This window comes from Canis lupus, chromosome 23, assembly GCF_003254725.2.
Source record: "Canis lupus dingo isolate Sandy chromosome 23, ASM325472v2, whole genome shotgun sequence".
NCBI lineage: Eukaryota > Metazoa > Chordata > Mammalia > Carnivora > Canidae > Canis > Canis lupus.
This window is the reverse complement of record NC_064265.1, coordinates 33,723,490-33,735,550: the sequence shown is the minus strand read 5'-3', so window position 1 is coordinate 33,735,550 and position 12,061 is coordinate 33,723,490.

Sequence of the window (12,061 nt, the reverse complement as noted above, 5' to 3'; positions counted from 1 at the left end):
AGCCTCTGTTCAAATATTTTCAAGGACAAAGGGCTTATTACCAATTGAAGCAGTTCATGAATTCATTGAACAATGTATTTGGTATAGTGTGGGCACTATATGCTATGTTATTTTTTATTGTACATAATCTCTTGCCCACACCCTAGGAAGCTACGTTATTCCTGACCCATTTCCCAGAGAATTAGAATAAAAGGAAACAAAGAAACTTAATGGCCATCCATTCCAACCTCTTTATTTTACAGAGTGAAGCGAAACTGAGATCCAGAGGGGGAAGTCAGTCATCTAAGGTCACGTAATTTATTCATTACAAAACCTGAGTTAAAATCCCACATCCAATTCCCTATCATATACTCCTGCAGGTGAACCATGATGCTTTTTCTTCACAAATCATACACATCATCCTTCCAAGTGCCCAACTTCCTAAGCTTATGTTTCTCTCTTCTATCTACTCTGGCTAAAATGCTCTATAGCAAGCTTGTGGGTCTTTAATCAAATACAGCCTTGGAATGTGTCCTTGGTCATCATCCATGAGTTCTTAGGTAGGTTAGGAAGACAAATCCTTCTCTTGAATATCATCCATAATCTATTCTTCACTGACTATGAACTTGTCTTTTAACAGACTAACAGGGAAGAAGAAAATTCTCTCTCTACTCAAGACTTTAAACTTCGTATCCAAAACTGAAAATCATTTAGAAGCCCCATTTCTCCTTTTCTCTTCCCAAAATCTCTCCCTTCTTCCCTACTTCTACTTAGTGCTTCTCTTCATTTGTAATATTACTTGTTCTGAGACTTAAAACACTACTCCATATAGGGCTGACCCTCTCTTACAGGTCTAAACTGTGACATTTCTATTACTGTTTTTAGTATCCATCACAGGTTTCCTTCTGCTGCAATATTTGCTTTTATGTCCTTTCAACCTTGAGCTCCTTGAAGGCAAAGTTGCTATCTCATTTACTTTTGTCTCCCTAGTCCTGACACACAATGGATGCTAACTCCATATTTTTGAAGAAGGTATGCAAATCAGCAAAACTGAGTGTTTTCAGTCTTGTAGTCTATTTTGCCATGTTTTAAGTTTATGATCCCAGATGGCATCCCACCTCTGACTGAACCATACTTGGTTGCCTATGTCATTGCCTTCCTTCTTCTCCCAACCTGCAAGATACTCCTCTTTCCTGGGGGATTATCTGCATTCCTATCACCCCCACCCCATGTGACTCGAGAAACACAGATTCACCCTCTGTGTGAAGAATCTCATACTTGTGTAGCTCTAATGATGCAGAAATTCTCCTTTCTCCATGGTGTCATATGTCACCACCAAAATGTTGATTTCCTTTCATTTTTATGGACTCTTTCTTTTTAACTTTCTTATTCAATTTTATCTACCATCCCCTCTCGGAAGCCATTATTCACCCCTTCAATACTCTACTACAGAAAGATGTTCTCTAGCAGTGAGGCCAACTTGGATGACTCACAGCAGATGTAATTGGTGAGCAAAATGCAGTCAGACTGGTTTAATCCACTTGCCAACTCTGTGACCTTCAGTAACCTCCTTAAATTCTCTGTGCCTTAGTTCCTTTTCTGTAAAGTGTCTCGTAGGGCTGCTGTGAGCATTAAATAATGCATGTAAAACAGCACTTGGTATACAATTGGTATATGATTGCAAAATAATTGTTTGCTCTCATTGTTATTCTAAACAAAGGCAACTCAAAGGCAGTACACATCCTGCTGATGCCCACACCCTCTTTTAAGCTCCACATAAATCCCAGATACTTTAATAAACATATGTTGTACACAACTTTTTTTTAGTCTTCTTGTCTCCTCCTTGTCCACTTGACTGCCATCATCTTCTAACTGCTGGGAAAGCCCTTGCCCAACAGAAAGTAACCTTCTGAGTCTGCCCAAGAGGAAAATCAAAGTCACACAAGGAGGGAAAAAGAGCCCCACATTAGAAGAGACATTTAAAAGAGAGTAGTCATGTTGACATTAGAGATCTCCCCAAGTTCAATCTCTACCACCTCTCTGCAGGCCCTGGATTTGAGCAGAACTGACCTGCCAGGCTGCTTAGCATTTCTTCCAAGTGACATGAAACCTCAAAGCTAAAAACTGTAGTGTCCATGCCCTTATGCTCTACTCTGGAGACTTAGGTTAATGATGAGCCATTACCTTGGGTTTACTCTAAATCACTCCTCTTGACCTAATTATATGCCAAGGGGGAAATCCAATGTATTTGATCAAGTCTTGCTAGTATTTTCCTTGTCTAATTCCATTAGTCTCATTGATACAAAAGGTTCCTAAAGCAATTAAAGCAAGTGCTGTCCCCTGAGAGCTCTGGGATGAATATCTCTTCCCTACTCTTCTCAGAACCTGGTTTCCCATGGTGAATAGCATAGGCAGGGCTGGGCAGAGGACACCGCATACAGGAATGGTGTCTGTTGGTGCCAACAAATTAGAATCTGACGTCACTTCAATTAATGATCATCAGAAACTAAAGTATATCAGCTGAGAAATGTGGAGGGAGGCCTGCCGTATTCTTGGTGAGATCATTTTTCACAACTCTTTCTCCCAGATGTTCATTTCACAAACTATATACATTTCATTCAGTCTTACTACAATTTATTTACCTAGAGCTTCAGTGACCCACAAAATGCCTTCAAAGTCATTGGACCATTTCAGAAGCTTCTAGTAGCCCATTAGAAATGTCAGTGCACACTCAACAAGCAGCCAGATCCAAATATGCTGAAGCTTAACCTCATTAAAATGTTTCTACGACACAGGGTCAAACTTATCTTGCCACGGACTCCCTTCCTCTCGCCAATCGCTGAGAAACCATTTTCTTTCTAATTAATTTCATCTAGATGAAACCTGCACAAATGTCAGTGCAACAAATTAAGACTTATTGATTATTGGCTTTTTAAAAATAGTTAATGGTTCTGTCCAAAGATGGAATATTTTAGGGACATCAGCAAGATATTTTAGCTTAGGCTGATTTTGTTTTTTTGAACAATGAAAATAATGTTGTAAGCATCTTCCATAACCTCATTGTTCATTTTCCCCCTAAAACTTTATTCTTTTTTATAGTCACAAAATATAAATAGCTAGGAAACCACATCTTAGAATTTGCTGGAAGAACAAGTGCTACTCATTTATATTTCATAAATGCTGCTCTGCAGCTTATCCATCTTGTTTCCCCCTTTTTCTCTCCCTTTAAACATTGTAGAATGTTAAGTTTGTTCACCATGATTGTTGATAGGAAAAAGGTGGGGAAAAAAGTTAAAAATGAGATAAAACTCTCCTTATCAGAAACCTTGTTTGTTTCTTTCTTTCTTTTAAGGTTGATGCTGGAAAAAGGTTTCTGGTATACTGCTAACCTCTCACCAAGCCTTACTGAATCCTACTACATGCTAAGGTAAAGGTCAGAAGGGAATGCTGGCCCTTTAACTACTTCTTTCAAGAGGATATAGTCTAGTTCAGAATATCTACATGCATGTAAAAAACTGACCTACAAAGTTTTTCTCCTTTTCTTAAAGATTTTGTTTATTTATTTATTTATTTATTTATTTATTTATTTATTTATTTGAGAGAGAGAATGAGTGAGGGGAGGGGCAAAGAGAAAGGGAGAGAATCTCAAGCAGACTCTGTGCTGAGCAAAGAGCCTGATGCAGGGGTCGATCTCAAAACCCTGATATCATGGCCTGAGCTGAAACCAAGAGTCAAATGCTTAACTTATTGAGTCATCCAGGTACCTCAAAGCTTTCAGAACTATACATGTGGTTGAACTCAAATGTAGTACATCATTTGGTTTACAAACTTACTGTAAAATACCATGGGCACTTTTATAGGTAGAAAAAATGAGCAAAGAGAAATGAATTGCACTAAAGATAACATTGGCAGCAGGAACTACAATCAAGCTTCCAGTTTTAAAGTACTTAAAGGAGACCATTCATTAACATGCTATCCAGCTCATTAGGAGCTTTTATTTTACCAATTAAGCACATCCAAGGTCTATAAGTAAGGCATCCTAAAAGAGTAGAAATCAGGTACAGCCTGTACACAGGCAAATTGCTTCTAGGGAAGAGATTTATAACAAATCTTTTTTCTTCCATCCTACTCAAATGGTTCAATTTGTCAGGGAATATCTGAGTACAATTACTTTCTATATTCACTTTGAGAGTGTAAGTGTTTAGTCTTCATCTATCAGAACCCATCCATGAAAGGTTCATAGATCCCATTTAGTCCAGCCCATCATTTTACAGAAAATAATTGAAGCTCAGAGAAGTAATGTGTGCAAGATTATGTAATATGAAGGAATATTCATATGTGTGTGTTAAGGTATGTATGCATGAAAGGATTTTTATCTTACTATTTAAAACAGCGATATGCTATCATTTTACCCAGCATTACATATCAATTAAAGGTAAGCACGGATATTTTGGAAAAGGTGCCGAGCTAGGTGACATCAATAACCAGAGAGCTAGCAAACTCAATGTAGGAAGAGAGTTAAGGAGAAGTCATCATATTCAACCTGGGCCTGAAAAGACCAGAGGATGTAAGGTCTACAGGAAGGCATGTCCACAGCCTAAAACAGAGACGTCTCAGCTGAGGTGTGACAAACATCAGCCAACTTAACTTTACTTAACTAATATTACTCAAGGCAAACTTAAGACACATTATATCTTGAGCCAGATAAAAGAATAAAACCTAGTGAGCCCTTCATGGAGGTCTTTCATCTCAGAGAAGACTTTAGAAATGAAGACTTGGGACAGAAGTAAAGAATCTGATGACTACATCACTTCAACAGGGGATTGGACCAGTTGACCTTGAAGTCCCAGGCAGCTCTAAAGAACTTCAATTGTGATTTATTTTTATGTTTGTATTTATGTTCTGTCAACAACCCCATAAGCTCTGGGGCTGCTTTAATGAATAAATGATAAGTTTAAAAATGATAATGGTGTCATCAGGAGCAGAAACCAGTGCTGGTTTATGGCTAGGTCTTAATCTATGCCACTGAATTGGACACAAAGGACAGGTTCTCTCATTTCGATTTGTCATGGCCAGCAAATGTGGGAGCCTCAGCCTTCACCTCAGGCAAAGCAGGCTTCACTAGTTGTGCTAGCTCAAAACAGCCAAATCTCTTGTTCACATCCTTATTTGTCACCCTTTAGACATGGTATACATCATACAAACAATACGTCTTTTTAGTAAGTATATAGTAAGGTGTAGGAACAGAACTATTGGCCGAAGGAAGGGAACTGATATCAAATATCTTGACAAAACATTCACGATAGTTTCTCTTGACATTTTAAAACCAAAACAGGTTCAAATTCACCTGCTATATAAGTACTGACAAAAAGACAGTAGGTTTGCCATAAACAAAAATTCATTCCATTTTCGAAGAGTATGCTCTGGAATGATGCTAGGCTCAGTTGTACCAACATGCTGACTAGTCATATGAGCCCTATTATCAGAAAAGGTATTTGCTATCAATTCCTTTCCCTGGGTCAATAATTCCATCCTGTACCTACTATACTTTTGCTAAAAAGATGCAATTTGTATAATGCAGACAATCTCTAAAAGGAGACAAATAAAAATGTGAAAAAGAGATTTGGCCATTCTGAAACAACACAGCTAATCAGTGGTACTAACAAGATATAATCCATAAGAATAGTGATAGAGAAATGTGTTTTTCTGGTATTTAATTCACCAAATTATGAAAAATAGATAACATCCAGGCAATAAGCAGGAAAGGAAGACACACTAATTAAACACAACACCACCATTATCTCTGATTTGAAAAAGAGGATAAAACTAATACACAAACCTGTGTGAGCAATCTTAAAATGAAGATGAGATACAGAAGTACCTCATAAGGCTTTTCAAGGTGATATATATTGGTATCTTATAAATGTTAAGTTTGTCATAGGCCAATGGCTATATTTTGTCCTTAGTATGAATTAGTAATTTAGGTATTTGTGCTGAATAGAACCAGAAGTCCCCTCATTGGGAGCAAGTCAAAGAGGTGGAGTATATATTTTTCAAGGTCTTTTGCTCTTTCTGTGTAGTTTGCTGAAGAATACTAGGGAGCTATGCATGAGGCTTATGTAAACAACATATGCTAATAGCGGTTGGGAACAGGATATACATAGAGAAGTCAGGAATGGTGGAGACTGGGTAAAACTTATTGCAGTTTCACCATCTCATAAGACTCTATTTTAAGCCAACTTTAAATTATGTTTGGATTGTCCATCACTCTAGACAGTCTGGATCAATGTCTTTCCCACTGGTAAGGAATAGCACTTGAGAGCTGGTATAAGCCTATGTGACCAACCACCTGGTTCCCAAAGCTGAATGTCAGCCCTTCATGCCAGTTACAAGAGTCAATGGGAGCTGCAGAGGAAGATAACGTGAGAGGAGCTGCACCTGCAGCCACCAATTCCTGGAATAGAGACCTCCCCCTTCACTCACAATCGTTGTTGTAGCCACACTGCTCATTAGCCAACTATGATAAATTTCTGTTTGTTATTTATCAGTATTTTATTTGGGGAGGGAAAAGGGGATTTGTTTATTTTTTGGTGATAAACCTTGTCATGAAATAGCATTACCTGCATTCGTTACGATGCTTTTGGTGTCACAAGAAACAGAACATTGAATCCAAATTGGCTTAGGCAAGAAGGGAATTTGTTGGTCCAATAACTGAAAAAAATATGAGTTCAAATATGGTGTGGCTCTGTGGCTCAAATAATCACTAAGATATTTTTCTCTCTTACCTTCTCATGGCTCTGCAATTGGATTCCATTTTGGAATGGCTTTTCTCTGTAGTGGCAAGATGCTTAGTACAGCTTCAGTCTTACCTCTTCTTGGGTTCGAGTTAAGTGAAAAAAAACAGCAGGAGCAGCAAAATTCTCATTGAGTCCCACTGGCTTTAATTGGGTCATGTGCCCATCCCTGAACCAGTCACGGTGGCTGGGGAAAGGCAATGCACTGATTGGCTGAGACTGAGCCAAAGGTCTACCCAGGACTTGGACTGATATTGGTTCTAACACAATATACACTGTTTTGGACAGAGAGTGTGGTTTTCTGTGGTTTCCCACAGAAAAATCCAGATACTAGGGGAAAAAAATGCATATCAGACTGCAAAACATTGCATGTCCAATATATCAAATCTTACCTACTAAATTCTAGGCTCACTGGGAATAGAGGCTATGTCTCGTATTTCTCTGGGTCAGTCACAATGCCTAGTTTACAAATAACAGGTATTCGATAAGCATGTAATAATTGATCTACAGATTCATCAAATTGAGTAACATAACATTAAAAATCACTCTGGCTTTTGCTCAAACCTTTCTACTACTTAACAATGGCTGTACTTCATTCAAGAAAACTAGAGTTTCCAGTGCTATCTTTACTCACAGAACTATCTTTTACTTGACAAATGAACAATGCCGTGACTGAATTGTGAAATATTACTAATAATAACAATCCTCAACAGTACTATACTAAAATATCTCAAGTAAACTTCATGACAGCCCTGTGAGGAAAATATTATTATACCTATTTTACAGATATAGAAAATACGGTTCGAAAAAGTCAAATGACCTACCCAAAATAACAAAGCTAGTAAGTGACAGAGCTAGAATTGGAACCAAATCAGATCATGTTTCAAAGCCCAGTTTAGTTGCCACCACCTTCTAGAAGCATTACAACTGGAATCAGTCAACTCCTCCACAGTATTTGATGTATCTCTTACAGCCCTTATTTTGTTCTGATTTGGGTAATGGTTTACATACCTGTCTCTCCTAGTTAATTCTGATAGTCTTAGCATCTCTGGGGACAACAGCAGAATGTAGACACCAGAAAGATAGGGAAAAAAAAACAGCAAGATAGGCTAGGAGCCAGATGAAGGACATCTCCTGAACCACTTGCTGTCCCAGCACCTACTGTTTCTCCTTCCACTGAGGCAGAGGCAGGACCTGGTTTCAAACCAGTCTTCCCAGATGAGCTCTCCACCACCTGATAAACTTTCCCAAATGGGAACCTTTCAGCATGCCATTCTCCAACTCAAACTCTTCATTCAGGTAAAACTTGATTTACAAAAAGTATGGCTTTAGTTTGTTGATTTAGGTTTTTAAAATATTTCATTAAGGTATTATTTATCTCGATTACTGAGGATTTTGCCACCCTCTTAAATTTTGCACATGAGACAGATGCCTTCCTTTCCTCACCATTCCTGACCGTGCTTCAGGAGATCCCTATTACCCATAGAACAAAACCTGCAACACTTTGCATGACGTTCAGGTCTTCTACCAAATGACTTATATTTACCCTTCTTTTTTTTTTTTTTTTTTTACATTTACCCTTCTAACTTGATTTCCAGTCTCTACTCCAACACACTAACCATTTTACTCATCATTCTTCTCTCCTCTTTCCTGCTCTGTGCAATGGCTCCCCAACACAGAAGACTTTAATCTATCCTTTCCTTCAAAGGCCACCTCCTAACCCTTTACTGATGCCCCTCCCTCTCCTTGGGCCAGCTTTCACATTGGCTCAGGTGTCCTGTGAGCCTGCCTGAATTCAGGAACAACATTTTAAAGCGTGAAGACCAAATCATTGCCATTCCTCACTCCCACAGCTACTACTGGGCAACAAAGTTAATGCTCAATAAATCAACTCCTTTGTTTGATGTTTCAACAGACTCTAGTTTATTTCCATCTGCCAGATAGATTATTCCTTGGGCCATGGCTCACTGAGCCAGGGAAGTCTTCTTCCTAGACTTCACATTGAAGCTCCTCAGAAGATAGGAAGATGGACTTCTGAGGTAGCAAAACAAAGAGCCACTTCTCTCAGAACCTGGGCTTGGGCTCAGGGCCCCTCAGGAAATTATGGGACTAGCACTTACTCTGATTTTGCTTCTCATATAATCTTGAGTCTTAAAGACTACTCACCCCAAACAAAGCTCGGATGGTTCTCATTCAGCTCAAAATAGAGAATGAAAACACTTTTCAGGGAAAACCTGTCAGGCTAAAAAAACAAAGTTTTAAATAAATATTTGGATCTAAAAAGAATCATTCTTTACATATAACTGGCTGGCCTTACTTACTTTTAAATGTGTGATCAAACTGAAAAATGGATATTTTTCCAGAGAAATATCATTTGCCACGTTTAGCCCCAATTATTTATTTACTAAGTGAATATTTATTTATTGTTTACCATAGTCTAAGTGTCATAGGGATAGTGTCATAATCAAGAAAGACATGGTCCCTGGCCTCTTAACTTTACCATACATTTTATTATTTATGAGAATTGTTACAAAATACTTTGGAGTTCTTTAAATCAACAAGTAACTATTGAGCATATGATAAATACATAATCTAGATATGTGGGATACACTGGTGAATAAAACAGACAAATTCCCTTCCCTCCAAGAGTTTATAGTCTAGCTGAGTTCAATAGACAATAAACATAATAAATACAAACTGTATCAGGAGAACTAACTGCTACAGAAGAAAGAAAAAGTCAAGCAAGATAGGAACATGTCTGGAGCGTTTGAAAAACCCAATCATAGCTGGAGTGTGGTAAGGGAGATATTAAAAATAAGATGAGAGAAGTAAGAGGGCAGATTGTGCAGCCATGTGGGTCACCGAAAAGACTTTGGCCTTTACTCTGTGTGGAAAGAATTGCTGAGAGTTTTGAGTGGAGGGATGACATGATGTGACTGTATACTAAAAGTATCCCTCTGGCTACTATCCTTGGAATAGACTAGACAGATGGGAGAAGCATGGTAGAAGCAAGAAGCTAGTTGGGAAAAATACTGCAGGACCCAAATTAGAGAAGGTAGTGGCTTAAACCAGTAAGCTAGCAGTATAGACACTAAGAAGGGGTCAAATTCTGGATTTATTTTATTCCTCATAGAGAATAGGATCTGTCTTACCTCCTATATTTGCAGTGGGGATCAAATGAGATTAAACATGAAAAGACTTTATGACAGTGCCTAGCACATTGTCATTGCTTAATAAGCAACAATAATGATTATGACTATTATCCATAGGCCATTAGTCAGTAGGTGGTCCTCTGTAGTCCTGGAAGTGAAAATAATTCTCTTCAATGCTAATAGAAAGTCTTAAAAATGGGATTTGGATTTGGACCCAAAGTAGAGAAGTCCCTCTCTCCTTTCTTATCATCACAAGGCTTTTGCTTCAAAGCCAAGGGCAGCCAGGACCACCCAGCTCTCATCTATGTCTGTTAGTATCTATCTTTCCTAATCTGCCAGCCCTCACTTTCTCACTCACTCCACCCTTCCTTGCTTCACAGAACTAAGACTCTGGAGTGAGCAAGTGTAGACTCCTCTGCTGTATGGGAGCACTTGAGTGAAAAATACCTTTTCATTCACCTTTAACCTGGGGAGGAGAGATGGTCATCTTGGGGGAAAACCTGGAGTCCTGGCAGCCTCTTGGGCCATTGTTAAGAGACCCATTTGGCTTGCCACAAGAGTTCTGGAAAACTCCTAGAGAAAGAAACATGGAATAGGGCTCAGCTTGTTGTAACTGGGATGCAGCATCCTCATCACTCAAAGGATACGAGGCTGCAAGAGAGTGTGCAGTCAAGTGGAATGGTTGGAGTATACTTTAGAGAAATTTTGCCAAAAGGGAAAGTAGAGATGATGGTCTCTTTTTTAAATTCCCTACAAAAAAAAAAAAAAAAAAAAAAAAAATTCTCCAGAACTTAAAACTATTTTAATCAGCTGAAAAACATACATGGGCTTTACAGCTCCGAGACAGCTTGCACAGGCCCCGATAAATGCCTATCGCTCATTTGCATACGCTAACAGCTACACTTTAATCAGCCTCCTAATCCCTGATGGTATTAATGAATTTTTTTATGCTTTTTTTTTTTTTTAGTATCATGTTTGCTAATTCAAAAATGATCAGCGGCTTCTGTGTGCCTTTTTTTATGCAGGAAATAATGGGTGAGCTGGGTACTCCTGTTATCCCGCTCTCACAAATAATTAAGACTACAAAGGGTACAAATCAGTTTGAATGCGGTGCACAAAGGCATGGGCTCAGCAAAGGCCTTTCTCTGTTTCTGTTTCTCCCTCCCCCACCCCCTACTTTCTTCCTTTTTATTTGTTCCTTTCCTTGACAAGAGGTGGTTTCCAAAGACACCTGGACAAGCAAGGAGCTGACTGATCCAAAATATTAATTCCCTACCTCCCACTACCCCTACCCCCATCACTAGGACATGCAAAATAATGTGAGTTTTCATCTCAGAGGGTTTGGATGCCTCTCAAGACTGGTTTTCAAGGCACAAACTACAGTAGAAAAAAAATAGAACTTTCTGACATGTGTCTCCCATATTTTTCCCCCTCCTCAGTTGTTCACTTTCCCAGTAAGAACCTGCCAGGCCTGGTGCTGCCAGGATCAGGGAAACAAGGAAATGATCTCTTCCTGCCCTAGGCCTTGCTCCAGTTTGGCTCACAGCAGGCCAGGCCAGCCAGAGACACAAGAGCTGGCAACAGGATCCTAGTGGTTCATGCAGCTACAGCACCTCCAAAATTAGGGTCAAGATTAGACATTTTAGGCCTATTGAAAAAAAGAGAGAGAGAGAGAGGGAAGGAGAGAGAAAAAGGGCCAGGAACCAGCTTCAGGAGGAGTGGCAGTGGCCAGCTTGGACAACAGAAATTCATAAATAAGCCAAATTGTTTTAGCCAGCATGGCTACCTAACAGAGAACAGAGTTCCCTGATGCGTATTTCATCATCTCAGCCTGCCTCCTCATACTCACTAGTGCTGGACAGGTGAAGGCCCAAAACATCCAGCCAGGGAAAGAGGAGCAAGTGCCAGGCCTCAACAACCTGCCACCTCTCTCAGTGAATCAAACAGTGAATAATTGGCAAGAAAACATAGATACAATCCAGTGCAAGTACACCAATAAGTAAATTAGGTGGTAAATTTACTACATATATTAACAATAACAAAATTGCTAAATGTAAAAAATATAATGCCCAAAGCACCTCAAAATATAGAGTTATTTTGTAAAAGTTGGGGAGGAGTCATGCCATGTATATATTT